This window comes from Hyperolius riggenbachi, chromosome 7 (genome assembly GCF_040937935.1).
Source record: "Hyperolius riggenbachi isolate aHypRig1 chromosome 7, aHypRig1.pri, whole genome shotgun sequence".
In the NCBI taxonomy this organism is placed as follows: domain Eukaryota; kingdom Metazoa; phylum Chordata; class Amphibia; order Anura; family Hyperoliidae; genus Hyperolius; species Hyperolius riggenbachi.
In genome coordinates, this window is record NC_090652.1 from 32244339 (window position 1) to 32269338 (window position 25000).

Below are 25000 nucleotides of genomic sequence, written 5' to 3' on the forward strand. Positions count from 1 at the left end.
GAGCATCTGAACTTTCACCAATTTACTACGATTCTGCAGCATAACGGGATATTTTGATTATTGTAGTTCTCTTTATTACTGCCTTGAGAGTATTGGTTTATGTAAAGAGTTTAGAGAAAGAGCAAAGAGCTAGATCATGTCAAGGGGGCACTCGGATTTGAACCAAGGACCTCTCGTTCTGCAGTCAAATGCTCTACCACTGAGCTATACCCCCACACTCTGTTCAGCTTTTCTGACCATTTTAAATAGTTTCTCTCATGTAGTCCATGAAAGCATTTCAAGCGTTAACTTGGAGTTTGTTAAGGTTGGACAGAGTTAAATGATAACTCTTAGAGACTAGAGATGGTCAAAGAGACAGTAATAAATCCAGGTTGCATGCAAATTGAATTAATATTGTAGGCAGCTTGGAAATGCGTTAATCGTCAGGAAGTGTATTTGAATGTCCCACTTCCATGACGCTCACAATTTGCATAATAATCTGCATGAAAGCTAGAATGATGAGCATGTTACGGACCATGGCCGCAAGAGACACTTTCGTCAGACCCAGAAACTTCTCATTCTGCAGTTGCCATTTCTGCCACTGCATTAGACCCCAGGACATGTGTATTTGGCAGCAGATGTAGAAGCCCAAAGTTCTTCTGCTTTGCTAATTTGAGTGGAGGACTTACATTGTAGACATTTTGTAGCTTTTGCTGTTCTTTTGCAGGATCCTTTAAAATACGTATGGAAAGAAAAAAACAAATTTACTTTGGATATGTAAAGAAAAGAACACTTCAGAAATGTGCTTGCTTGGAGGGAGCATGTGAACTTTCACCAATTTACTACGATTCTGCAGCATAACGGGATATTTTGATTATTGTAGTTGTCTTTATTACTGCCTTGAGAGTATTGGTTTATGTAAAGAGATTAGAGAAAGATCAAAGCATTAGACCCCAGCACATGTGTATTTGGCAGCAGATGTAGAAGCCAAAGTTCTTCTGCTTTGCTAATTTGAGTGGAGGACTTACATTGTAGACATTTTGTAGCTTTTGCTGTTCTTTTGCAGGATCCTTTAACCTCCCTGGCGGTTAATTTTTTTTGCCAAATTGGCAAAAAAAACTTTTTTTAAAATTTTTTTTTTTTTGTTTCATGTAAAGCTACCAGAGTGGTAGCTACATGAAACACCACTAGAGGGCGCATGTGTCCCTCTAGTGCGATCGTCGCCGGCATCTATAGCAAACAGGGGAACGCGTATACAACGCGTTCCCCTGTTTGGCTTCTCCTGTCGCCATGGCGACGATCGGGATGACGTCATGGACGTCAGCCGACGTCCTGACGTCAGACACCTCCGATCCAGCCCATAGCGCTGCCCGGAACTCATTGGTCCGGGCAGCGCAGGGCTCTGGCGGGGGGGGGGGCCTCTTTCGCCGCTGCGTGCGGCCGATCGCCGCAGAGCGGCGGCGATCAAGCTGTGCGCGCGGCTAGCAAAGTGCTGGCTGCGCGCACAGCAATTTACAGATTAAAAATCGCCCCACCAGGGGCTGAGATCTCCCCCTGCGCGGCATAGCCCGAGCTCAGCTCGGGCTTACCGCCAGGGAGGTTAAAATACGTATGGAAAGAAAAAACAAATTTACTTTGGATATGTAAAGAAAAGAACACTTCAGAAATGTGGTTGCTTGGAGGGAGCATCTGAACTTTCACCAATTTACTACGATTCTGCAGCATAACGGGATATTTTGATTATTGTAGTTCTCTTTATTACTGCCTTGAGAGTATTGGTTTATGTAAAGAGTTTAGAGAAAGAGCAAAGAGCTAGATCATGTCAAGGGGGCACTCGGATTTGAACCAAGGACCTCTCGATCTGCAGTCGAATGCTCTACCACTGAGCTATACCCCCACACTCTGTTCAGCTTTTCTGACCATTTTAAATAGTTTCTCTCATGTAGTCCATGAAAGCATTTCAAGCGTTAACTTGGAGTTTGTTAAGGTTGGACAGAGTTAAATGATAACTCTTAGAGACTAGAGATGGTCAATGAGACAGTAATAAATCCAGGTTGCATGCAAATTGAATTAATATTGTAGGCAGCTTGGAAATGCGTTAATCGTCAGGAAGTGTATTTGAATGTCCCACTTCCATGACGCTCACAATTTGCATAATAATCTGCATGAAAGCTAGAATGATGAGCATGTTACGGACCATGGCCGCAAGAGACACTTTCGTCAGACCCAGAAACTTCTCATTCTGCAGTTGCCATTTCTGCCACTGCATTAGACCCCAGCACATGTGTATTTGGCAGCAGATGTAGAAGCCCAAAGTTCTTCTGCTTTGCTAATTTGAGTGGAGGACTTACATTGTAGACATTTTGTAGCTTTTGCTGTTCTTTTGCAGGATCCTTTAAAATACGTATGAAAAGAAAAAAACAAATTTACTTTGGATATGTAAAGAAAAGAACACTTCAGAAATGTGATTGCTTGGAGGGAGCATGTGAACTTTCACCAAGTTACTACGATTCTGCAGCATAACGGGATATTTTGATTAACGTAGTTCTCTTTATTACTGCCTTGAGAGTATTGGTTTATGTAAAGAGTTTAGAGAAAGAGCAAGATGAAGTCAAGGGGGCACTCGGATTTGAACCAAGGACCTCTCGATCTGCAGTCGAATGCTCTACCACTGAGCTATACCCCCACACTCTGTTCAGCTTTTCTGACCATTTTAAATAGTTTCTCTCATGTAGTCCATGAAAGCATTTCAAGCGTTAACTTGGAGTTTGTTAAGGTTGGACAGAGTTAAATGATAACTCTTAGAGACTAGAGATGGTCAATGAGACAGTAATAAATCCAGGTTGCATGCAAATTGAATTAATATTGTAGGCAGCTTGGAAATGCGTTAATCGTCAGGAAGTGCATTAGACCCCAGCACATGTGTATTTGGCAGCAGATGTAGAAGCCCAAAGTTCTTCTGCTTTGCTAATTTGAGTGGAGGACTTACATTGTAGACATTTTGTAGCTTTTGCTGTTCTTTTGCAGGATCCTTTAAAATACGTATGGAAAGAAAAAACAAATTTACTTTGGATATGTAAAGAAAAGAACACTTCAGAAATGTGGTTGCTTGGAGGGAGCATGTGAACTTTCACCAAGTTACTACGATTCTGCAGCATAACGGGATATTTTGATTATTGTAGTTCTCTTTATTACTGCCTTGAGAGTATTGGTTTATGTAAAGAGATAAGAGATAGATCATGTCAAGGGGGCACTCGGATTTGAACCAAGGACCTCTCGATCTGCAGTCAAATGCTCTACCACTGAGCTATACCCCCACGCTCTGTTCAGCTTTTCTGACCATTTTAAATAGTTTCTCTCATGTAGTTCATGAAAACATTTCAAGCGTTAGCTTGGAGTTTGTTAAAGTTGGACAGAGTTAAATGATAACTCTTAGAGACTAGAGATGGTCAATGAGACAGTAATAAATCCAGGTTGCATGCAAATTGAATTAATATTGTAGGCAGCTTGGAAATGCGTTAATCGTCAGGAAGTGCATTAGACCCCAGCACATGTGTATTTGGCAGCAGATGTAGAAGCCCAAAGTTCTTCTGCTTTGCTAATTTGAGTGGAGGACTTACATTGTAGACATTTTGTAGCTTTTGCTGTTCTTTTGCAGGATCCTTTAAAATACGTATGGAAAGAAAACATTTTTTTACTTTGGATATGTAAAGAAAAGAACACTTCAGAAATGTGGTTGCTTGGAGGGAGCATGTGAACGTTCACCAAGTTACTACGATTCTGCAGCATAACGGGATATTTTGATTATTGTAGTTCTATTTATTACTGCCTTGAGAGTATTGGTTTATGTAAAGAGATAAGAGATAGATCATGTCAAGGGGGCACTCGGATTTGAACCAAAGACCTCTCGATCTGCAGTCGAATGCTCTACCACTGAGCTATACCCCCACGCTCTGTTCAGCTTTTCTGACCATTTTAAATAGTTTCTCTCATGTAGTTCATGAAAACATTTCAAGCGTTAGCTTGGAGTTTGTTAAGGTTGGACAGAGTTAAATGATAACTCTTAGAGACTAGAGATAGTCAATGAGACAGTAATAAATCCAGGTTGCATGCAAATTGAATTAATATTGTAGGCAGCTTGGAAATGCGTTAATCGTCAGGAAGTGTATTTGAATGTCCCACTTTCATGACGCTCACAATTTGCATAATAATTTGCATGAAAGCTAGAATGATGAGCATGTTACGGACCATGGCCGCAAGAGACACTTTCGTCAGACCCAGAAAGTTCTCATTCTGCAGTTGCCATTTCTGCCACTGCATTAGACCCCAGCACATGTGTATTTGGCAGCAGATGTAGAAGCCCAAAGTTCTTCTGCTTTGCTAATTTGAGTGGAGGACTTACATTGTAGACATTTTGTAGCTTTTGCTGTTCTTTTGCAGGATCCTTTAAAATACGTATGGAAAGAAAAAAGAAATTTACTTTGGATATGTAAAGAAAAGAACACTTCAGAAATGTGGTTGCTTGGAGGGAGCATGTGAACTTTCACCAAGTTACTACGATTCTGCAGCATAACGGGATATTTTGATTATTGTAGTTCTCTTTATTACTGCCTTGAGAGTATTGGTTTATGTAAAGAGATAAGAGCTAGATCATGTCAAGGGGGCACTCGGATTTGAACCAAGGACCTCTCGATCTGCAGTCGAATGCTCTACCACTGAGCTATACCCCCACGCTCTGTTCAGCTTTTCTGACCATTTTAAATAGTTTCTCTCATGTAGACCATGAAAACATTTCAAGCATTAACTTGGAGTTTGTTAAGGTTGGACAGAGTTAAATGATAACTCTTAGAGACTAGAGATGGTCAATGAGACAGTAATAAATCCAGGTTGCATGCAAATTGAATTAATATTGTAGGCAGCTTGGAAATGCGTTAATCGTCAGGAAGTGCATTAGACCCCAGCACATGTGTATTTGGCAGCAGATGTAGAAGCCCAAAGTTCTTCTGCTTTGCTAATTTGAGTGGAGGACTTACATTGTAGACATTTTGTAGCTTTTGCTGTTCATTTGCAGGATCCTTTAAAATACGTATGGAAAGAAAAACCAAATTTACTTTGGATATGTAAAGAAAAGAACACTTCAGAAATGTGGTTGCTTGGAGGGAGCATGTGAACTTTCACCAAGTTACTACGATTCTGCAGCATAACGGGATATTTTGATTATTGTAGTTGTCTTTATTACTGCCTTGAGAGTATTGGTTTATGTAAAGAGATTAGAGAAAGATCAAAGCATTAGACCCCAGCACATGTGTATTTGGCAGCAGATGTAGAAGCCAAAGTTCTTCTGCTTTGCTAATTTGAGTGGAGGACTTACATTGTAGACATTTTGTAGCTTTTGCTGTTCTTTTGCAGGATCCTTTAAAATACGTATGGAAAGAAAAAACAAATTTACTTTGGATATGTAAAGAAAAGAACACTTCAGAAATGTGGTTGCTTGGAGGGAGCATCTGAACTTTCACCAATTTACTACGATTCTGCAGCATAACGGGATATTTTGATTATTGTAGTTCTCTTTATTACTGCCTTGAGAGTATTGGTTTATGTAAAGAGTTTAGAGAAAGAGCAAAGAGCTAGATCATGTCAAGGGGGCACTCGGATTTGAACCAAGGACCTCTCGATCTGCAGTCGAATGCTCTACCACTGAGCTATACCCCCACACTCTGTTCAGCTTTTCTGACCATTTTAAATAGTTTCTCTCATGTAGTCCATGAAAGCATTTCAAGCGTTAACTTGGAGTTTGTTAAGGTTGGACAGAGTTAAATGATAACTCTTAGAGACTAGAGATGGTCAATGAGACAGTAATAAATCCAGGTTGCATGCAAATTGAATTAATATTGTAGGCAGCTTGGAAATGCGTTAATCGTCAGGAAGTGTATTTGAATGTCCCACTTCCATGACGCTCACAATTTGCATAATAATCTGCATGAAAGCTAGAATGATGAGCATGTTACGGACCATGGCCGCAAGAGACACTTTCGTCAGACCCAGAAACTTCTCATTCTGCAGTTGCCATTTCTGCCACTGCATTAGACCCCAGCACATGTGTATTTGGCAGCAGATGTAGAAGCCCAAAGTTCTTCTGCTTTGCTAATTTGAGTGGAGGACTTACATTGTAGACATTTTGTAGCTTTTGCTGTTCTTTTGCAGGATCCTTTAAAATACGTATGAAAAGAAAAAAACAAATTTACTTTGGATATGTAAAGAAAAGAACACTTCAGAAATGTGATTGCTTGGAGGGAGCATGTGAACTTTCACCAAGTTACTACGATTCTGCAGCATAACGGGATATTTTGATTAACGTAGTTCTCTTTATTACTGCCTTGAGAGTATTGGTTTATGTAAAGAGTTTAGAGAAAGAGCAAGATGAAGTCAAGGGGGCACTCGGATTTGAACCAAGGACCTCTCGATCTGCAGTCGAATGCTCTACCACTGAGCTATACCCCCACACTCTGTTCAGCTTTTCTGACCATTTTAAATAGTTTCTCTCATGTAGTCCATGAAAGCATTTCAAGCGTTAACTTGGAGTTTGTTAAGGTTGGACAGAGTTAAATGATAACTCTTAGAGACTAGAGATGGTCAATGAGACAGTAATAAATCCAGGTTGCATGCAAATTGAATTAATATTGTAGGCAGCTTGGAAATGCGTTAATCGTCAGGAAGTGCATTAGACCCCAGCACATGTGTATTTGGCAGCAGATGTAGAAGCCCAAAGTTCTTCTGCTTTGCTAATTTGAGTGGAGGACTTACATTGTAGACATTTTGTAGCTTTTGCTGTTCTTTTGCAGGATCCTTTAAAATACGTATGGAAAGAAAAAACAAATTTACTTTGGATATGTAAAGAAAAGAACACTTCAGAAATGTGGTTGCTTGGAGGGAGCATGTGAACTTTCACCAAGTTACTACGATTCTGCAGCATAACGGGATATTTTGATTATTGTAGTTCTCTTTATTACTGCCTTGAGAGTATTGGTTTATGTAAAGAGATAAGAGATAGATCATGTCAAGGGGGCACTCGGATTTGAACCAAGGACCTCTCGATCTGCAGTCAAATGCTCTACCACTGAGCTATACCCCCACGCTCTGTTCAGCTTTTCTGACCATTTTAAATAGTTTCTCTCATGTAGTTCATGAAAACATTTCAAGCGTTAGCTTGGAGTTTGTTAAAGTTGGACAGAGTTAAATGATAACTCTTAGAGACTAGAGATGGTCAATGAGACAGTAATAAATCCAGGTTGCATGCAAATTGAATTAATATTGTAGGCAGCTTGGAAATGCGTTAATCGTCAGGAAGTGCATTAGACCCCAGCACATGTGTATTTGGCAGCAGATGTAGAAGCCCAAAGTTCTTCTGCTTTGCTAATTTGAGTGGAGGACTTACATTGTAGACATTTTGTAGCTTTTGCTGTTCTTTTGCAGGATCCTTTAAAATACGTATGGAAAGAAAACATTTTTTTACTTTGGATATGTAAAGAAAAGAACACTTCAGAAATGTGGTTGCTTGGAGGGAGCATGTGAACGTTCACCAAGTTACTACGATTCTGCAGCATAACGGGATATTTTGATTATTGTAGTTCTATTTATTACTGCCTTGAGAGTATTGGTTTATGTAAAGAGATAAGAGATAGATCATGTCAAGGGGGCACTCGGATTTGAACCAAAGACCTCTCGATCTGCAGTCGAATGCTCTACCACTGAGCTATACCCCCACGCTCTGTTCAGCTTTTCTGACCATTTTAAATAGTTTCTCTCATGTAGTTCATGAAAACATTTCAAGCGTTAGCTTGGAGTTTGTTAAGGTTGGACAGAGTTAAATGATAACTCTTAGAGACTAGAGATGGTCAATGAGACAGTAATAAATCCAGGTTGCATGCAAATTGAATTAATATTGTAGGCAGCTTGGAAATGCGTTAATCGTCAGGAAGTGTATTTGAATGTCCCACTTCCATGACGCTCACAATTTGCATAATAATCTGCATGAAAGCTAGAATGATGAGCATGTTACGGACCATGGCCGCAAGAGACACTTTCGTGAGACCCAGAAACTTCTCATTCTGCAGTTGCCATTTCTGCCACTGCATTAGACCCCAGCACATGTGTATTTGGCAGCAGATGACGAAGCCCAAAGTTCTTCTGCTTTGCTAATTTGAGTGGAGGACTTACATTGTAGACATTTTGTAGCTTTTGCTGTTCTTTTGCAGGATCCTTTAAAATACGTATGGAAAGAAAAACCAAATTTACTTTGGATATGTAAAGAAAAGAACACTTCAGATATGTGGTTGCTTGGAGGGAGCATGTGAACTTTCACCAAGTTACTACGATTCTGCAGCATAACGGGATATTTTGATTATTGTAGTTCTCTTTATTACTGCCTTGAGAGTATTGGTTTATGTAAAGAGATAAGAGATAGATCATGTCAAGGGGGCACTCGGATTTGAACCAAGGACCTCTCGATCTGCAGTCAAATGCTCTACCACTGAGCTATACCCCCACGCTCTGTTCAGCTTTTCTGACCATTTTAAATAGTTTCTCTCATGTAGTTCATGAAAACATTTCAAGCGTTAGCTTGGAGTTTGTTAAAGTTGGACAGAGTTAAATGATAACTCTTAGAGACTAGAGATGGTCAATGAGACAGTAATAAATCCAGGTTGCATGCAAATTGAATTAATATTGTAGGCAGCTTGGAAATGCGTTAATCGTCAGGAAGTGCATTAGACCCCAGCACATGTGTATTTGGCAGCAGATGTAGAAGCCCAAAGTTCTTCTGCTTTGCTAATTTGAGTGGAGGACTTACATTGTAGACATTTTGTAGCTTTTGCTGTTCTTTTGCAGGATCCTTTAAAATACGTATGGAAAGAAAACATTTTTTTACTTTGGATATGTAAAGAAAAGAACACTTCAGAAATGTGGTTGCTTGGAGGGAGCATGTGAACGTTCACCAAGTTACTACGATTCTGCAGCATAACGGGATATTTTGATTATTGTAGTTCTATTTATTACTGCCTTGAGAGTATTGGTTTATGTAAAGAGATAAGAGATAGATCATGTCAAGGGGGCACTCGGATTTGAACCAAAGACCTCTCGATCTGCAGTCGAATGCTCTACCACTGAGCTATACCCCCACGCTCTGTTCAGCTTTTCTGACCATTTTAAATAGTTTCTCTCATGTAGTTCATGAAAACATTTCAAGCGTTAGCTTGGAGTTTGTTAAGGTTGGACAGAGTTAAATGATAACTCTTAGAGACTAGAGATGGTCAATGAGACAGTAATAAATCCAGGTTGCATGCAAATTGAATTAATATTGTAGGCAGCTTGGAAATGCGTTAATCGTCAGGAAGTGTATTTGAATGTCCCACTTCCATGACGCTCACAATTTGCATAATAATCTGCATGAAAGCTAGAATGATGAGCATGTTACGGACCATGGCCGCAAGAGACACTTTCGTCAGACCCAGAAACTTCTCATTCTGCAGTTGCCATTTCTGCCACTGCATTAGACCCCAGCACATGTGTATTTGGCAGCAGATGACGAAGCCCAAAGTTCTTCTGCTTTGCTAATTTGAGTGGAGGACTTACATTGTAGACATTTTGTAGCTTTTGCTGTTCTTTTGCAGGATCCTTTAAAATACGTATGGAAAGAAAAACCAAATTTACTTTGGATATGTAAAGAAAAGAACACTTCAGATATGTGGTTGCTTGGAGGGAGCATGTGAACTTTCACCAAGTTACTACGATTCTGCAGCATAACGGAATATTTTGATTATTGTAGTTCTCTTTATTACTGCCTTGAGAGTATTGGTTTATGTAAAGAGTTTAGAGAAAGAGCAAAGAGCTAGATCATGTCAAGGGGGCACTCGGATTTGAACCAAGGACCTCTCGATACGCAGTCGAATGCTCTACCGCTGAGCTACACCCCCGCGCTCTGTTCAGCTTTTCTGACCATTTTAAATAGTTTCTCTCATGTAGTCCATGAAAACATTTAAAGCGTTAACTTGGAGTTTGTTAAGGTTGGACAGAGTTAAATGATAACTCTTAGAGACTAGAGATGGTCAATGAGACAGTAATAAATCCAGGTTGCATGCAAATTGAATTAATATTGTAGGCAGCTTGGAAATGCGTTAATCGTCAGGAAGTGCATTAGACCCCAGCACATGTGTATTTGGCAGCAGATGTAGAAGCCCAAAGTTCTTCTGCTTTGCTAATTTGAGTGGAGGACTTACATTGTAGACATTTTGTAGCCTTTGCTGTTCTTTTGCTGGATCCTTTAAAATATGTATGGAAAGAAAAAAGAAATTTACTTTGGATATGTAAAGAAAAGAACACTTCAGAAATGTGGTTGCTTGGAGGGAGCATGTGAACTTTCACCAAGTTACTACGATTTTGCAGCATAACGGGATATTTTGATTAACGTAGTTCTCTTTATTACTGCCTTGAGAGTATTGGTTTATGTAAAGAGTTTAGAGAAAGAGCAAAGAGCTAGATCATGTCAAGGGGGCACTCGGATTTGAACCAAAGACCTCTTGATCTGCAGTCGAATGCTCTACCACTGAGCTATACCCCCACGCTCTGTTCAGCTTTTCTGACCATTTTAAATAGTTTCTCTCATGTAGTCCATGAAAGCATTTCAAGCGTTAACTTGGAGTTTGTTAAGGTTGGACAGAGTTAAATGATAACTCTTAGAGACTAGAGATGGTCAATGAGACAGTAATAAATCCAGGTTGCATGCAAATTGAATTAATATTGTAGGCAGCTTGGAAATGGTTTAATCGTCAGGAAGTGTATTTGAATGTCCCACTTCCATGACGCTCACAATTTGCATAATAATCTGCATGAAAGCTAGAATGATGAGCATGTTACGGACCATGGCCGCAAGAGACACTTTCATCAGACCCAGAAACTTCTCATTCTGCAGTTGCCATTTCTGCCACTGCATTAGACCCCAGCACATGTGTATTTGGCAGCAGATGTAGAAGCCCAAAGTTCTTCTGCTTTGCTAATTTGAGTGCAGGACTTACATTGTAGACATTTTGTAGCTTTTGCTGTTCATTTGCAGGATCCTTTAAAATACGTATGGAAAGAAAAAACAAATTTACTTTGGATATGTAAAGAAAAGAACACTTCAGAAATGTAGTTGCTTGGAGAGAGCATGTGAACTTTCACCAAGTTACTACGATTCTGCAGCATAACGGGATATTTTGATTATTGTAGTTCTCTTTATTACTGCCTTGAGAGTATTGGTTTATGTAAAGAGATTAGAGAAAGAGCAAAAAGCTAGATAATGTCAAGGGGGCACTCAGATTTGAACCAAGGACCTCTTGATCTGCAGTCAAATGCTCTACCACTGAGCTATACCCCTACACTCTGTTCAGCTTTTCTGACCATTTTAAATAGTTTCTCTCATGTAGTCCATGAAAGCATTTCAAGCGTTAACTTGGAGTTTGTTAAGGTTGGACAGAGTTACATGATAACTCTTAGAGACTAGAGATGGTCAATGAGACAGTAATAAATCCAGGTTGCATGCAAATTGAATTAATATTGTAGGCAGCTTGGAAATGCGTTAATCGTCAGGAAGTGCATTAGACCCCAGCACATGTGTATTTGGCAGCAGATGTAGAAGCCCAAAGTTCTTCTGCTTTGCTAATTTGAGTGGAGGACTTACATTGTAGACATTTTGTAGCTTTTGCTGTTCTTTTGCAGGATCCTTTAAAATACGTATGGAAAGAAAAAACAAATTTACTTTGGATATGTAAAGAAAAGAACACTTCAGAAATGTGGTTGCTTGGAGGGAGCATGTGAACTTTCACCAAGTTACTACGATTCTGCAGCATAACGGTATATTTTGATTATTGTAGTTCTCTTTATTACTGCCTTGAGAGTATTGGTTTATGTAAAGAGTTTAGAGAAAGAGCAAAGAGCTAGATCATGTCAAGGGGGCACTCAGATTTGAACCAAGGACCTCTCGATCTGATGTCGAATGCTCTACCACTGAGCTATACCCCCACGCTCTGTTCAGCTTTTCTGACCATTTTAAATAGTTTCTTTCATGTAGTCCATGAAAGCATTTCAAGCGTTAACTTGAAGTTTGTTAAGGTTGGACAGAGTTAAATGATAACTCTTAGAGACTAGAGATGGTCAATGAGACAGTAATAAATCCAGGTTGCATGCAAATTGAATTAATATTGTAAGCAGCTTGGAAATGCGTTAATCGTCAGGAAGTGTATTTGAATGTCCCACTTCCATGACGCTCACAATTTGCATAATAATCTGCATGAAAGCTAGAATGATGAGCATGTTACAGACCATGGCCGCAAGAGACACTTTCGTCAGACCCAGAAACTTCTCATTCTGCAGTTGCCATTTCTGCCACTGCATTAGACCCCAGCACATGTGTATTTGGCAGCAGATGTAGAAGCCCAAAGTTCTTCTGCTTTGCTAATTTGAGTGGAGGACTTACATTGTAGACATTTTGTAGCTTTTGCTGTTCATTTGCAGGATCCTTTAAAATACGTATGGAAAGAAAAACCAAATTTACTTTGGATATGTAAAGAAAAGAACACTTCAGAAATGTAGTTGCTTGGAGAGAGCATGTGAACTTTCACCAAGTTACTACGATTCTGCAGCATAACGGGATATTTTGATTATTGTAGTTCTCTTTATTACTGCCTTGAGAGTATTGGTTTATGTAAAGAGATTAGAGAAAGAGCAAAGAGCTAGATCATGTCAAGGGGGCACTCGGATTTGAACCAAGGACCTCTCAATCTGCAGTCGAATGCTCTACCACTGAGCTATACCCCCACGCTCTGTTCAGCTTTTCTGACCATTTTAAATAGTTTCTCTCATGTAGTCCATGAAAACATTTCAAGCGTTAACTTGCAGTTTGTTAAGGTTGGACAGAGTTAAATGATAACTCTTAGAGACTAGAGATGGTCAATGAGACAGTAATAAATCCAGGTTGCATGCAAATTGAATTAATATTGTAGGCAGCTTGGAAATGCGTTAATCGTCAGGAAGTGCATTAGACCCCAGCACATGTGTATTTGGCAGCAGATGTAGAAGCCCAAAGTTCTTCTGCTTTGCTAATTTGAGTGGAGGACTTACATTGTAGACATTTTGTAGCTTTTGCTGTTCTTTTGCAGGATCCTTTAAAATACGTATGGAAAGAAAAAACAAATTTACTTTGGATATGTAAAGAAAAGAACACTTCAGAAATGTAGTTGCTTGGAGGGAGCATGTGAACTTTCACCAAGTTACTACGATTCTGCAGCATAACGGGATATTTTGATTATTGTAGTTCTCTTTATTACTGCCTTGAGAGTATTGGTTTATGTAAAGAGATAAGAGATAGATCATGTCAAGGGGACACTCGGATTTGAACCAAGGACCTCTCGTTCTGCAGTCAAATGCTCTACCACTGAGCTATACCCCCACGCTCTGTTCAGTTTTTCTGACCATTTTAAATAGTTTCTCTCATGTAGTTCATGAAAACATTTCAAGCGTTAGCTTGGAGTTTGTTAAGGTTGGACAGAGTTAAATAATAACTCTTAGAGACTAGAGATGGTCAATGAGACAGTAATAAATCCAGGTTGCATGCAAATTGAATTAATATTGTAGGCAGCTTGGAAATGCGTTAATCGTCAGGAAGTGCATTAGACCCCAGCACATGTGTATTTGGCAGCAGATGTAGAAGCCCAAAGTTCTTCTGCTTTGCTAATTTGAGTGGAGGACTTACATTGTAGACATTTTGTAGGTTTTGCTGTTCTTTTGCAGGATCCTTTAAAATACGTATGGAAAGAAAAAACAAATTTACTTTGGATATGTAAAGAAAAGAACACTTCAGAAATGTGGTTGCTTGGAGGGAGCATGTGAACTTTCACCAAGTTACTACGATTCTGCAGCATAACGGGATATTTTGATTAACGTAGTTCTCTTTATTACTGCCTTGAGAGTATTGGTTTATGTAAAGAGTTTAGAGAAAGAGCAAAGAGCTAGATCATGTCAAGGGGGCACTTGGATTTGAACCAAGGACCTCTCGATCTGCAGTCGAATGCTCTACCACTGAGCTATACCCCCACACTCCGTTCAGCTTTTCTGACCATTTTAAATAGTTTCTCTCATGTAGTCCATGAAAGCATTTCAAGCGTTAACTTGGAGTTTGTTAAGGTTGGACAGAGCTAAATAATAACTCTTAGAGACTAGAGATGGTCAATGAGACAGTAATAAATCCAGGTTGCATGCAAATTGAATTAATATTGTAGGCAGCTTGGAAATGCGTTAATCGTCAGGAAGTGTATTTGAATGTCCCACTTCCATGACGCTCACAATTTGCATAATAATCTGCATGAAAGCTAGAATGATGAGCATGTTACGGACCATGGCCGCAAGAGACACTTTCGTCAGACCCAGAAACTTCTCATTCTGCAGTTGCCATTTCTGCCACTGCATTAGACCCCAGCACATGTGTATTTGGCAGCAGATGACGAAGCCCAAAGTTCTTCTGCTTTGCTAATTTGAGTGGAGGACTTACATTGTAGACATTTTGTAGCTTTTGCTGTTCTTTTGCAGGATCCTTTAAAATACGTATGGAAAGAAAAAACAAATTTACTTTGGATATGTAAAGATAAGAACACTTCAGATATGTGGTTGCTTGGAGGGAGCATGTGAACTTTCACCAAGTTGCTACGATTCTGCAGCATAACGGGATATTTTGATTATTGTAGTTCTCTTTATTACTGCCTTGAGAGTATTGGTTTATGTAAAGAGTTTAGAGAAAGAGCAAAGAGCTAAAACATGTCAAGGGGGCACTCGGATTTGAACCAAGGACCTCTTGATCTGCAGTCGAATGCTCTACCACTGAGCTATACCCCCACGCTCTGTTAAGCTTTTCTGACCATTTTAAATAGTTTCTCTCATGTAGTCCATGAAAACATTTCAAGCGTTAACTTGGAGTTTGTTAAGGTTGGACAGAGTTAAATGATAACTCTTAGAGACTAGAGATGGTCAATGAAACAGTAATAAATCCAGGTTGCATGCAAATTGAATTAATATTGTAGGCAGCTTGGAAATGCGTTAATCGTCAGGAAGTGCATTAGACCCCAGCACATGTGTATTTGGCAGCAGATGTAGAAGCCCAAAGTTCTTCTGCTTTGCTAATTTGAGTGGAGGACTTACATTGTAGACATTTTGTAGCTTTTGCTGTTCTTTTGCTGGATCCTTTAAAATACGTATGGAAAGAAAAACCAAATTTACTTTGGATATGTAAAGAAAAGAACACTTCAGAAATGTGGTTGCTTGGAGGGAGCATGTGAACTTTCACCAAGTTACTACGATTCTGCAGCATAACGGGATATTTTGATTATTGTAGTTCTCTTTATTACTGCCTTGAGAGTATTGGTTTATGTAAAGAGTTTAGAGAAAGAGCAAAGAGCTAAAACATGTCAAGGGGGCACTCGGATTTGAACCAAGGACCTCTCGATCTGCAGTCGAATGCTCTACCACTGAGCTATACCCCCACGCTCTGTTAAGCTTTTCTGACCATTTTAAATAGTTTCTCTCATGTAGTCCATGAAAACATTTCAAGCGTTAACTTGGAGTTTGTTAAGGTTGGACAGAGTTAAATGATAACTCTTAGAGACTAGAGATGGTCAATGAAACAGTAATAAATCCAGGTTGCATGCAAATTGAATTAATATTGTAGGCAGCTTGGAAATGCGTTAATCGTCAGGAAGTGCATTAGACCCCAGCACATGTGTATTTGGCAGCAGATGTAGAAGCCCAAAGTTCTTCTGCTTTGCTAATTTGAGTGGAGGACTTACATTGTAGACATTTTGTAGCTTTTGCTGTTCTTTTGCTGGATCCTTTAAAATACGTATGGAAAGAAAAACCAAATTTACTTTGGATATGTAAAGAAAAGAACACTTCAGAAATGTGGTTGCTTGGAGGGAGCATGTGAACTTTCACCAAGTTACTACGATTCTGCAGCATAACGGGATATTTTGATTAACGTAGTTCTCTTTATTACTGCCTTGAGAGTATTGGTTTATGTAAAGAGTTTAGAGAAAGAGCAAAGAGCTAGATCATGTCAAGGGGGCACTCCGATTTGAACCAAGGACCTCTCGATCTGCAGTCGAATGCTCTACCACTGAGCTATACCCCCACCCTCTGTTCAGCTTTTCTGACCATTTTAAATAGTTTCTCTCATGTAGTCCATGAAAGCATTTCAAGCGTTAACTTGGAGTTTGTTAAGGTTGGACAGAGTTAAATGATAACTCTTAGAGACTAGAGATGGTCAATGAGACAGTAATAAATCCAGGTTGCATGCAAATTGAATTAATATTGTAGGCAGCTTGGAAATGCGTTAATCGTCAGGAAGTGTATTTGAATGTCCCACTTCCATGACGCTCACAATTTGCATAATAATCTGCATGAAAGCTAGAATGATGAGCATGTTACGGACCATGGCCGCAAGAGACACTTTCGTTAGACCCAGAAACTTCTCATTCTGCAGTTGCCATTTCTGCCACTGCATTAGACCCCAGCACATGTGTATTTGGCAGCAGATGTAGAAGCCCAAAGTTCTTCTGCTTTGCTAATTTGAGTGGAGGACTTACATTGTAGACATTTTGTAGCTTTTGCTGTTCATTTGCAGTATCCTTTAAAATACGTATGGAAAGAAAAACCGAATTTACTTTGGATATGTAAAGAAAAGAACACTTCAGAAATGTGGTTGCTTGGTGGGAGCATGTGAACTTTCACTAAGTTACTACGATTCTGCAGCATAACGGGATATTTTGATTATTGTAGTTCTCTTTATTACTGCCTTGAGAGTATTGGTTTATGTAAAGAGATAAGAGATAGATCATGTCAAGGAGGCACTCGGATTTGAACCAAGGACCTCTCGATCTGCAGTCGAACGCTCTACCACTGAGCTATACCCCCACGCTCTGTTCAGCTTTTCTGACCATTTTAAATAGTTTCTCTCATGTAGTTTATGAAAACATTTCAAGCGTTAGCTTGGAGTTTGTTAAGGTTGGACAGAGTTAAATGATAACTCTTAGAGACTAGAGATGGTCAATGAGACAGTAATAAATCCAGGTTGCATGCAAATTGAATTAATATTGTAGGCAGCTTGGAAATGCATTAATCGTCAGGAAGTGCATTAGACCCCAGCACATGTGTATTTGGCAGCAGATGTAGAAGCCCAAAGTTCTTCTGCTTTGCTAATTTGAGTGGAGGACTTACATTGTAGACATTTTGTAGCTTTTGCTGTTCTTTTGCAGGATCCTTTAAAATACGTATGGAAAGAAAAAACAAATTTACTTTGGATATGTAAAGAAAAGAACACTTCAGAAATGTGGCTGCTTGGAGGGAGCATGTGAACTTTCAGCAAGTTACTACGATTCTGCAGCATAACGGGATATTTTGATTATTGTAGTTCTCTTTATTACTGCCTTGAGATTATTGGTTTATGTAAAGAGATAAGAGCAAGATCATGTCAAGGGGGCACTCGGATTAGAACCAAGGACCTCTCAATCTGCAGTCGAATGCTCTACCACTGAGCTATACCCCCACACTCTGTTCAGATTTTCTGACTATTTTAAATAGTTTCTCTCATGTAGTCCATGAAAGCATTTCAAGCGTTAACTTGGAGTTTGTTAAGGTTGGACAGAGTTAAATGATAACTCTTAGAGACTAGAGATGGTCAATGAGACAGTAATAAATCCAGGTTGCATGCAAATTGAATTAATATTGTAGGCAGCTTGGAAATGCGTTAATCGTCAGGAAGTGTATTTGAATGTCCCACTTCCATGACGCTCACAATTTGCATAATAATCTGCATGAAAGCTAGAATGATGAGCATGTTACGGACCATGGCCGCAAGAGACACTTTCGTCAGACCCAGAAACTTCTCATTCTGCAGTTGCCATTTTTGCCACTGCATTAGACCCCAGCACATGTGTATTTGGCAGCAGATGTAGAAGCCAAAGTTCTTCTGCTTTGCTAATTTGAGTGGAGGACTTACATTGTAGACATTTTGTAGCTTTTGCTGTTCTTTTGCAGGATCCTTTAAAATACGTATGGAAAGAAAAACCAAATTTACTTTGGATATGTAAAGAAAAGAACACTTCAGATATGTGGTTGCTTAAAGGGAGCATGTGAACTTTCACCAAGTTACTACGATTCTGCAGCATAACGGGATATTTTGATTATTGCAGTTCTCTTTATTACTGCCTTGAGAGTATTGGTTTATGAAAAGAGTTTTGGGTTAAGAGCAAAGAGCTAGATCATGTCAAGGGGGCACTCGGATTTGAACCAAGGACCTCTCGAACTGCAGTTGAATGCTCTACCACTGAGCTATACCCCCACGCTCTGTTCAGCTTTTCTGACCATTTTAAATCGTTTCTCTCATGTAGTCCATGAAAGCATTTCAAGCGTTAACTTGGAGTTTGTTAAGGTTGGACAGAGTTAAAGAGACTCCGTAACAAAAATTGCATCCTGTTTTTTATCATCCTACCAGTTCCAAAAGCTATTCTAATGTGTTCTGGCTTACTGCAGCTCGTTCTACTATCACCATCTCTGTAATACATCAACTTATCTCTCTCTTGTCAGACTTGTCAGGCCTGTCTGGAAGGCTGCCAAGTTTTTCAGTGTTGTGGTTCTGTGATGCATCTCCCCCCTCCAGGCCCCTCTCTGCACACTGCCTGTGTATTATTTAGATTAGGGCAGCTTCTCTCTTCTCTCTTATCTTTTACAAGCTGGATAAATCCTCCTCTGAGCTGGCTGGGCTTTCACATACTGAGGAATTACATACAGGCAGAGCTGTCTGCACTCTGCAGGAAGAAACAGCCTGACACTTCAGTGGAAGATAGCTGCAGGGGGAAAGAAACACACAAATGATCTCTTGAGATTCAAAAGGAAGGGTGTATACAGCCTGCTTGTGTATGGATGTATTTTCTATGTGTGGACATACTGTACATCAACCTACTTCCTGTTTTGGTGGCCATTTTGTTTGTTTATAAACAAACTTTTTAAAACTGTTTTTAACCACTTTTAATGCGGCGGGGAGCGGCGAAATTGTGACAGAGGGTAATAGGAGATGTCCCCTAACGCACTGGTATGTTTACTTTTGTGCGATTTTAACAATACAGATTCTCTTTAAATGATAACTCTTAGAGACTAGAGATGGTCAATGAGACAGTAATAAATCCAGGTTGCATGCAAATTGAATTAATATTGTAGGCAGCTTGGAAATGCGTTAATCGTCAGGAAGTGCATTAGACCCCAGCACATGTGTATTTGGCAGCAGATGTAGAAGCCCAAAGTTCTTCTGCTTTGCTAATTTGAGTGGAGGACTTACATTGTAGACATTTTGTAGCTTTTGCTGTTCATTTGCAGGATCCTTTAAAATACGTATGGAAAGAAAAACCAAATTTACTTTGGATATGTAAAGAAAAGAACACTTCAGAAATGTGGTTGCTTGGAGGGAGCATGTGAACTTTCACCAAGTTACTACGATTCTGCAGCATAACGGGATATTTTGATTATTGTAGTTCTCTTTATTACTGCCTTGAGAGTATTGGTTTATGTAAAGAGATTAGAGAAAGAGCAAAGAGCTAGATCAAGTCAAGGGGGCACTCGGATTTGAACCAAGGACCTCTCGATCTGCAGTCGAATGCTCTACCACTGAGCTATACCCCCACGCTCTGTTCAGCTTTTCTGACCATTTTAAATAGTTTCTCTCATGTAGTCCATGAAAACATTTCAAGCGTTAACTTGGAGTTTGTTAAGGTTGGACAGAGTTAAATGATAACTCTTAGAGACTAGAGATGGTCAATGAGACAGTAATAAATCCAGGTTGCATGCAAATTGAATTAATATTGTAGGCAGCTTGGAAATGCATTAATCGTCAGGAAGTGCATTAGACCCCAGCACATGTGTATTTGGCAGCAGATGTAGAAGCCCAAAGTTCTTCTGCTTTGCTAATTTGAGTGGAGGACTTACATTGTAGACATTTTGTAGCTTTTGCTGTTCTTTTGCAGGATCCTTTAAAATACGTATGAAAAGAAAAAACAAATTTACTTTGGATATGTAAAGAAAAGAACACTTCAGAAATGTGGTTGCTTGGAGGGAGCATGTGAACTTTCACCAAGTTACTACGATTCTGCAGCATAACGGGATATTTTGATTAACGTAGTTCTCTTTATTACTGCCTTGAGAGTAGTGGTCTATGTAAAGAGTTAAGAGAAAGAGCAAAGAGTTAGATCATGTCAAGGGGGCACTCGGATTTGAACCAAGGACCTCTCGATCTGCAGTCGAATGCTCTACCACTGAGCTATACCCCCACGCTCTGTTCAGCTTTTCTGACCATTTTAAATAGTTTCTCTCATGTAGTCCATGAAAACATTTCAAGCGTTAACTTGGAGTTTGTTAAGGTTGGACAGAGTTAAATGATAACTCTTAGAGACTAGAGATGGTCAATGAAACAGTAATAAATCCAGGTTGCATGCAAATTGAATTAATATTGTAGGCAGCTTGGAAATGCGTTAATCGTCAGGAAGTGCATTAGACCCCAGCACATGTGTATTTGGCAGCAGATGTAGAAGCCCAAAGTTCTTCTGCTTTGCTAATTTGAGTGGAGGACTTACATTGTAGACATTTTGTAGCTTTTGCTGTTCTTTTGCTGGATCCTTTAAAATATGTATGGAAAGAAAAAAGAAATTTACTTTGGATATGTAAAGAAAAGAACACTTCAGAAATGTGGTTGCTTGGAGGGAGCATGTGAACTTTCACCAAGTTACTACGATTCTGCAGCATAACAGGATATTTTGATTAACGTAGTTCTCTTTATTACTGCCTTGAGAGTATTGGTTTATGTAAAGAGTTTAGAGAAAGAGCTAGATCATGTAAAGGGGGCACTCGGATTTGAACCAAGGACCTCTCAATCTGCAGTCGAATGCTCTACCACTGAACTATACACCCACGCTCTGTTCAGCTTTTCTGACCATTTTATATAGTTTATCTCATGTAGTCCATGAAAGCATTTCAAGCGTTAACTTGGAGTTTGTTAAGGTTGGACAGAGTTAAATGATAACTCTTAGAGACTAGAGATGGTCAATGAGACAGTAATAAATCCAGGTTGCATGCAAATTGAATTAATATTGTAGGCAGCTTGGAAATGCATTAATCGTCAGGAAGTGTATTTGAATGTCCCACTTCCATGACGCTCACAATTTGCATAATAATCTGCATGAAAGCTAGAATGATGAGCATGTTATGGACCATGGCCGCAAGAGACACTTTCGTCAGACCCAGAATTTTCTCATTCTGCAGTTGCCATTTCTGCCACTGCATTAGACCCCAGCACATGTGTATTTGGCAGCAGATGTAGAAGCCCAAAGTTCTTCTGCTTTGCTAATTTGAGTGGAGGACTTACATTGTAGACATTTTATAGCTTTTGCTGTTCTTTTGCAGGATACTTTAAAATACGTATGGAAAGAAAAACCAAATTTACTTTGGATATGTAAAGAAAAGAACACTTCAGATATGTGGTTGCTTGGAGGGAGCATGTGAACTTTCACCAAGTTACTACGATTCTGCAGCATAACGGGATATTTTGATTATTGTAGTTCTCTTTATTACTGCCTTGAGAGTATTGGTTTATGTAAAGAGATTAGAGAAAGAGCAAAGAGCTAGATCATGTCAAGGGGGCACTCGGATTTGAACCAAGGACCTCTCAATCTGCAGTCGAATGCTCTACCACTGAGCTATACCCCCATGCTCTGTTCAGCTTTTCTGACCATTTTAAATAGTTTCTCTTATGTAGTCCGTGAAAACATTTCAAGCGTTAACTTGGAGTTTGTTAAGGTTGGACAGAGTTAAATGATAACTCTTAGAGACTAGAGATGGTCAATGAGACAGTAATAAATCCAGGTTGAATGCAAATTGAATTAATATTGTAGGCAGCTTGGAAATGCGTTAATCGTCAGGAAGTGCATTAGACCCCAGCACATGTGTATTTGGCAGCAGATGTAGAAGCCCAAAGTTCTTCTGCTTTGCTAATTTGAGTGGAGGACTTACATTGTAGACATTTTGTAGCTTTTGCTGTTCATTTGCAGGATCCTTTAAAATACGTATGGAAAGAAAAACCAAATTTACTTTGGATATGTAAAGAAAAGAACACTTCAGAAATGTGGTTGCTTGGAGGGAGCATGTGAACTTTCACCAAGTTACTACGATCATGCAGCATAACGGGATATTTTGATTATTGTAGTTCTCTTTATTACTGCCTTGAGAGTATTGGTTTATGTAAAGAGATTAGAGAAAGAGCAAAGAGCTAGATCATATCAAGGGGGCACTCGGATTTGAACCAAGGACCTCTCGATCTGCAGTCGAATGCTCTACCACTGAGCCATACCCCCACGCTCTGTTCAGCTTTTCTGACCATTTTAAATAGTTTCTCTCATGTAGTCCGTGAAAACATTTCAAGCGTTAACTTGGAGTTTGTTAAGGTTGGACAGAGTTAAATGATAACTCTTAGAGACTAGAGATGGTCAATGAGACAGTAATAAATCCAGGTTGCATGCAAATTGAATTAATATTGTAGGCAGCTTGGAAATGCGTTAGTCGTCAGGAAGTGTATTTGAATGTCCCACTTCCATGACGCTCACAATTTGCATAATAATCTGCATGAAAGATAGAATGATGAGCATGTTACGGACCATGGCCGCAAGAGACACTTTCGTCAGACCCAGAAACTTCTCATTCTGCAGTTGCCATTTCTGCCACTGCATTAGACCCCAGCACATGTGTATTTGGCAGCAGATGTAGAAGCCCAAAGTTCTTCTGCTTTGCTAATTTGAGTGGAGGACTTACATTGTAGACATTTTGTAGCTTTTGCTGTTCATTTGCAGGATCCTTTAAAATACGTATCGAAAAAAAAAACAAATTTACTTTGGGTATGTAAAGAAAAGAACACTTCAGAAATGTGGTTGCTTGGAGGGAGCATGTGAAATTTCACCAAGTTACTACGATTCTGCAGCATAACGGGATATTTTGATTATTGTAGTTCTCTTTATTACTGCCTTGAGAGTATTGGTTTATGTAAAGAGATTAGAGAAAGAGCAAAGAGCTAGATCATATCAAGGGGGCACTCGGATTTGAAGCAAGGACCTCTCGATCTGCAGTCGAATGCTCTACCACTGAGCCATACCCCCACACTCTGTTCTGCTTTTCTGACCATTTTAAATAGTTTCTCTCATGTAGTCCATGAAAACATTTCAAGCGTTAACTTGGAGTTTGTTAAGGTTGGACAGAGTTAAATGATAACTCTTAGAGACTAGAGATGGTCAATGAGACAGTAATAAATCCAGGTTGCATGCAAATTGAATTAATATTGTAGGCAGCTTGGAAATGCGTTAATCGTCAGGAAGTGTATTTGAATGTCCCACTTCCATGACGCTCACAATTTGCATAATAATCTGCATGAAAGCTAGAATGATGAGCATGTTACGGACCATGGCCGCAAGAGACACTTTCGTCAGACCCAGAAACTTCTCATTCTGCAGTTGCCATTTTTGCCACTGCATTAGACCCCAGCACATGTGTATTTGGCAGCAGATGTAGAAGCCAAAGTTCTTCTGCTTTGCTAATTTGAGTGGAGGACTTACATTGTAGACATTTTGTAGCTTTTGCTGTTCTTTTGCAGGATCCTTTAAAATACGTATGGAAAGAAAAAACAAATTTACTTTGGATATGTAAAGAAAAGAACACTTCAGAAATGTGGTTGCTTGGAGGGAGGATGTGATATTTCACCAAGTTACTACGATTCTGCAGCATAACGTGATATTTTGATGAACGTAGTTCTCTTTATTACTGCCTTGAGAGTATTGGTTTATGTAAAGAGTTTAGAGAAAGAGCAAAGAGCTAGATCATGTCAAGGGGGCACTCGGATTTGAACCAAGGACCTCTCGATCTGCAGTCGAATGCTCTACCACTGAGCTATACCCCCACACTCTGTTCAGCTTTTCTGACCATTTTAAATAGTTTCTCTCATGTAGTCCATGAAAGCATTTCAAGCGTTAACTTGGAGTTTGTTAAGGTTGGACAGAGTTAAATGATAACTCTTAGAGACTAGAGATGGTCAATGAGACAGTAATAAATCCAGGTTGCATGCAAATTGAATTAATATTGTAGGCAGCTTGGAAATGCGTTAATCGTCAGGAAGTGTATTTGAATGTCCCACTTCCATGACGCTCACAATTTGCATAATAATCTGCATGAAAGCTAGAATGATGAGCATGTTACGGACCATGGCCGCAAGAGACACTTTCGTCAGACCCAGAAACTTCTCATTCTGCAGTTGCCATTTCTGCCACTGCATTAGATCCCAGCACATGTGTATTTGGCAGCAGATGTAGAAGCCCAAAGTTCTTCTGCTTTGCTAATTTGAGTGGAGGACTTACATTGTAGACATTTTGTAGCTTTTGCTGTTCTTTTGCAGGATCCTTTAAAATACGTATGGAAAGATAAAAACAAATTTACTTTGGATATGTAAAGAAAAGAACACTTCAGAAATGTGATTGCTTGGAGGGAGCATGTGAACTTTCACCAAGTTACTACGATTCTGCAGCATAACGGGATATTTTGATTAACGTAGTTCTCTTTATTACTGCCTTGAGAGTATTGGTTTATGTAAAGAGTTTAGAGAAAGAGCAAGATCATGTCAAGGGGGCACTCGGATTTGAACCAAGGACCTCTCGATCTGCAGTCGATTGCTCTACCACTGAGCTATACCCCCACGCTCTGTTTGGCTTTTCTGACCATTTTAAATAGTTTCTCTCATGTAGTCCATGAAAGCATTTCAAGCGTTAACTTGGAGTTTGTTAAGGTTGGACAGAGTTAAATGATAACTCTTAGAGACTAGAGATGGTCAATGAGACAGTAATAAATCCAGGTTGCATGCAAATTGAAT

The 25000-nt window shown here is 39.5% G+C and overlaps 32 non-coding genes across 32 annotated transcripts; all 32 read right to left on the reverse strand.

Annotated features, from left to right (window-relative positions):
* Positions 1-142: 142 nt before the first annotated feature.
* On the reverse strand, positions 143-214 carry TRNAC-GCA (transfer RNA cysteine (anticodon GCA)). The gene has a single exon. It is a non-coding gene; the product is annotated as a tRNA-Cys (tRNA).
* Positions 215-1804: 1590 nt separating this feature from the next.
* On the reverse strand, positions 1805-1876 carry TRNAC-GCA (transfer RNA cysteine (anticodon GCA)). The gene has a single exon. It is a non-coding gene; the product is annotated as a tRNA-Cys (tRNA).
* Positions 1877-2593: 717 nt separating this feature from the next.
* On the reverse strand, positions 2594-2665 carry TRNAC-GCA (transfer RNA cysteine (anticodon GCA)). Its single transcript has one exon. It is a non-coding gene; the product is annotated as a tRNA-Cys (tRNA).
* Positions 2666-3224: 559 nt separating this feature from the next.
* On the reverse strand, positions 3225-3296 carry TRNAC-GCA (transfer RNA cysteine (anticodon GCA)). The gene has a single exon. It is a non-coding gene; the product is annotated as a tRNA-Cys (tRNA).
* Positions 3297-3855: 559 nt separating this feature from the next.
* TRNAC-GCA (transfer RNA cysteine (anticodon GCA)) lies at positions 3856-3927 on the reverse strand. The gene has a single exon. It is a non-coding gene; the product is annotated as a tRNA-Cys (tRNA).
* Positions 3928-4637: 710 nt separating this feature from the next.
* TRNAC-GCA (transfer RNA cysteine (anticodon GCA)) lies at positions 4638-4709 on the reverse strand. The gene has a single exon. It is a non-coding gene; the product is annotated as a tRNA-Cys (tRNA).
* Positions 4710-5619: 910 nt separating this feature from the next.
* Positions 5620-5691, reverse strand: TRNAC-GCA (transfer RNA cysteine (anticodon GCA)). Its single transcript has one exon. It is a non-coding gene; the product is annotated as a tRNA-Cys (tRNA).
* A 717-nt stretch (positions 5692-6408) lies between these two features.
* Positions 6409-6480, reverse strand: TRNAC-GCA (transfer RNA cysteine (anticodon GCA)). The gene has a single exon. It is a non-coding gene; the product is annotated as a tRNA-Cys (tRNA).
* Positions 6481-7039: 559 nt separating this feature from the next.
* On the reverse strand, positions 7040-7111 carry TRNAC-GCA (transfer RNA cysteine (anticodon GCA)). The gene has a single exon. It is a non-coding gene; the product is annotated as a tRNA-Cys (tRNA).
* Positions 7112-7670: 559 nt separating this feature from the next.
* On the reverse strand, positions 7671-7742 carry TRNAC-GCA (transfer RNA cysteine (anticodon GCA)). Its single transcript has one exon. It is a non-coding gene; the product is annotated as a tRNA-Cys (tRNA).
* A 710-nt stretch (positions 7743-8452) lies between these two features.
* Positions 8453-8524, reverse strand: TRNAC-GCA (transfer RNA cysteine (anticodon GCA)). The gene has a single exon. It is a non-coding gene; the product is annotated as a tRNA-Cys (tRNA).
* A 559-nt stretch (positions 8525-9083) lies between these two features.
* Positions 9084-9155, reverse strand: TRNAC-GCA (transfer RNA cysteine (anticodon GCA)). The gene has a single exon. It is a non-coding gene; the product is annotated as a tRNA-Cys (tRNA).
* Positions 9156-9878: 723 nt separating this feature from the next.
* TRNAR-GCG (transfer RNA arginine (anticodon GCG)) lies at positions 9879-9950 on the reverse strand. The gene has a single exon. It is a non-coding gene; the product is annotated as a tRNA-Arg (tRNA).
* Positions 9951-10522: 572 nt separating this feature from the next.
* Positions 10523-10594, reverse strand: TRNAC-GCA (transfer RNA cysteine (anticodon GCA)). Its single transcript has one exon. It is a non-coding gene; the product is annotated as a tRNA-Cys (tRNA).
* Positions 10595-11317: 723 nt separating this feature from the next.
* Positions 11318-11389, reverse strand: TRNAC-GCA (transfer RNA cysteine (anticodon GCA)). The gene has a single exon. It is a non-coding gene; the product is annotated as a tRNA-Cys (tRNA).
* Positions 11390-12756: 1367 nt separating this feature from the next.
* TRNAC-GCA (transfer RNA cysteine (anticodon GCA)) lies at positions 12757-12828 on the reverse strand. The gene has a single exon. It is a non-coding gene; the product is annotated as a tRNA-Cys (tRNA).
* A 559-nt stretch (positions 12829-13387) lies between these two features.
* Positions 13388-13459, reverse strand: TRNAC-GCA (transfer RNA cysteine (anticodon GCA)). Its single transcript has one exon. It is a non-coding gene; the product is annotated as a tRNA-Cys (tRNA).
* A 572-nt stretch (positions 13460-14031) lies between these two features.
* Positions 14032-14103, reverse strand: TRNAC-GCA (transfer RNA cysteine (anticodon GCA)). The gene has a single exon. It is a non-coding gene; the product is annotated as a tRNA-Cys (tRNA).
* Positions 14104-14826: 723 nt separating this feature from the next.
* TRNAC-GCA (transfer RNA cysteine (anticodon GCA)) lies at positions 14827-14898 on the reverse strand. Its single transcript has one exon. It is a non-coding gene; the product is annotated as a tRNA-Cys (tRNA).
* A 572-nt stretch (positions 14899-15470) lies between these two features.
* Positions 15471-15542, reverse strand: TRNAC-GCA (transfer RNA cysteine (anticodon GCA)). Its single transcript has one exon. It is a non-coding gene; the product is annotated as a tRNA-Cys (tRNA).
* Positions 15543-16114: 572 nt separating this feature from the next.
* Positions 16115-16186, reverse strand: TRNAC-GCA (transfer RNA cysteine (anticodon GCA)). The gene has a single exon. It is a non-coding gene; the product is annotated as a tRNA-Cys (tRNA).
* Positions 16187-16896: 710 nt separating this feature from the next.
* Positions 16897-16968, reverse strand: TRNAC-GCA (transfer RNA cysteine (anticodon GCA)). The gene has a single exon. It is a non-coding gene; the product is annotated as a tRNA-Cys (tRNA).
* Positions 16969-17527: 559 nt separating this feature from the next.
* Positions 17528-17599, reverse strand: TRNAC-GCA (transfer RNA cysteine (anticodon GCA)). The gene has a single exon. It is a non-coding gene; the product is annotated as a tRNA-Cys (tRNA).
* A 723-nt stretch (positions 17600-18322) lies between these two features.
* TRNAC-GCA (transfer RNA cysteine (anticodon GCA)) lies at positions 18323-18394 on the reverse strand. The gene has a single exon. It is a non-coding gene; the product is annotated as a tRNA-Cys (tRNA).
* A 1262-nt stretch (positions 18395-19656) lies between these two features.
* On the reverse strand, positions 19657-19728 carry TRNAC-GCA (transfer RNA cysteine (anticodon GCA)). The gene has a single exon. It is a non-coding gene; the product is annotated as a tRNA-Cys (tRNA).
* A 572-nt stretch (positions 19729-20300) lies between these two features.
* Positions 20301-20372, reverse strand: TRNAC-GCA (transfer RNA cysteine (anticodon GCA)). Its single transcript has one exon. It is a non-coding gene; the product is annotated as a tRNA-Cys (tRNA).
* A 565-nt stretch (positions 20373-20937) lies between these two features.
* On the reverse strand, positions 20938-21009 carry TRNAC-GCA (transfer RNA cysteine (anticodon GCA)). Its single transcript has one exon. It is a non-coding gene; the product is annotated as a tRNA-Cys (tRNA).
* Positions 21010-21732: 723 nt separating this feature from the next.
* TRNAC-GCA (transfer RNA cysteine (anticodon GCA)) lies at positions 21733-21804 on the reverse strand. The gene has a single exon. It is a non-coding gene; the product is annotated as a tRNA-Cys (tRNA).
* A 572-nt stretch (positions 21805-22376) lies between these two features.
* On the reverse strand, positions 22377-22448 carry TRNAC-GCA (transfer RNA cysteine (anticodon GCA)). The gene has a single exon. It is a non-coding gene; the product is annotated as a tRNA-Cys (tRNA).
* Positions 22449-23171: 723 nt separating this feature from the next.
* Positions 23172-23243, reverse strand: TRNAC-GCA (transfer RNA cysteine (anticodon GCA)). Its single transcript has one exon. It is a non-coding gene; the product is annotated as a tRNA-Cys (tRNA).
* Positions 23244-23965: 722 nt separating this feature from the next.
* TRNAC-GCA (transfer RNA cysteine (anticodon GCA)) lies at positions 23966-24037 on the reverse strand. The gene has a single exon. It is a non-coding gene; the product is annotated as a tRNA-Cys (tRNA).
* Positions 24038-24754: 717 nt separating this feature from the next.
* TRNAC-GCA (transfer RNA cysteine (anticodon GCA)) lies at positions 24755-24826 on the reverse strand. Its single transcript has one exon. It is a non-coding gene; the product is annotated as a tRNA-Cys (tRNA).
* Positions 24827-25000: the final 174 nt, after the last annotated feature.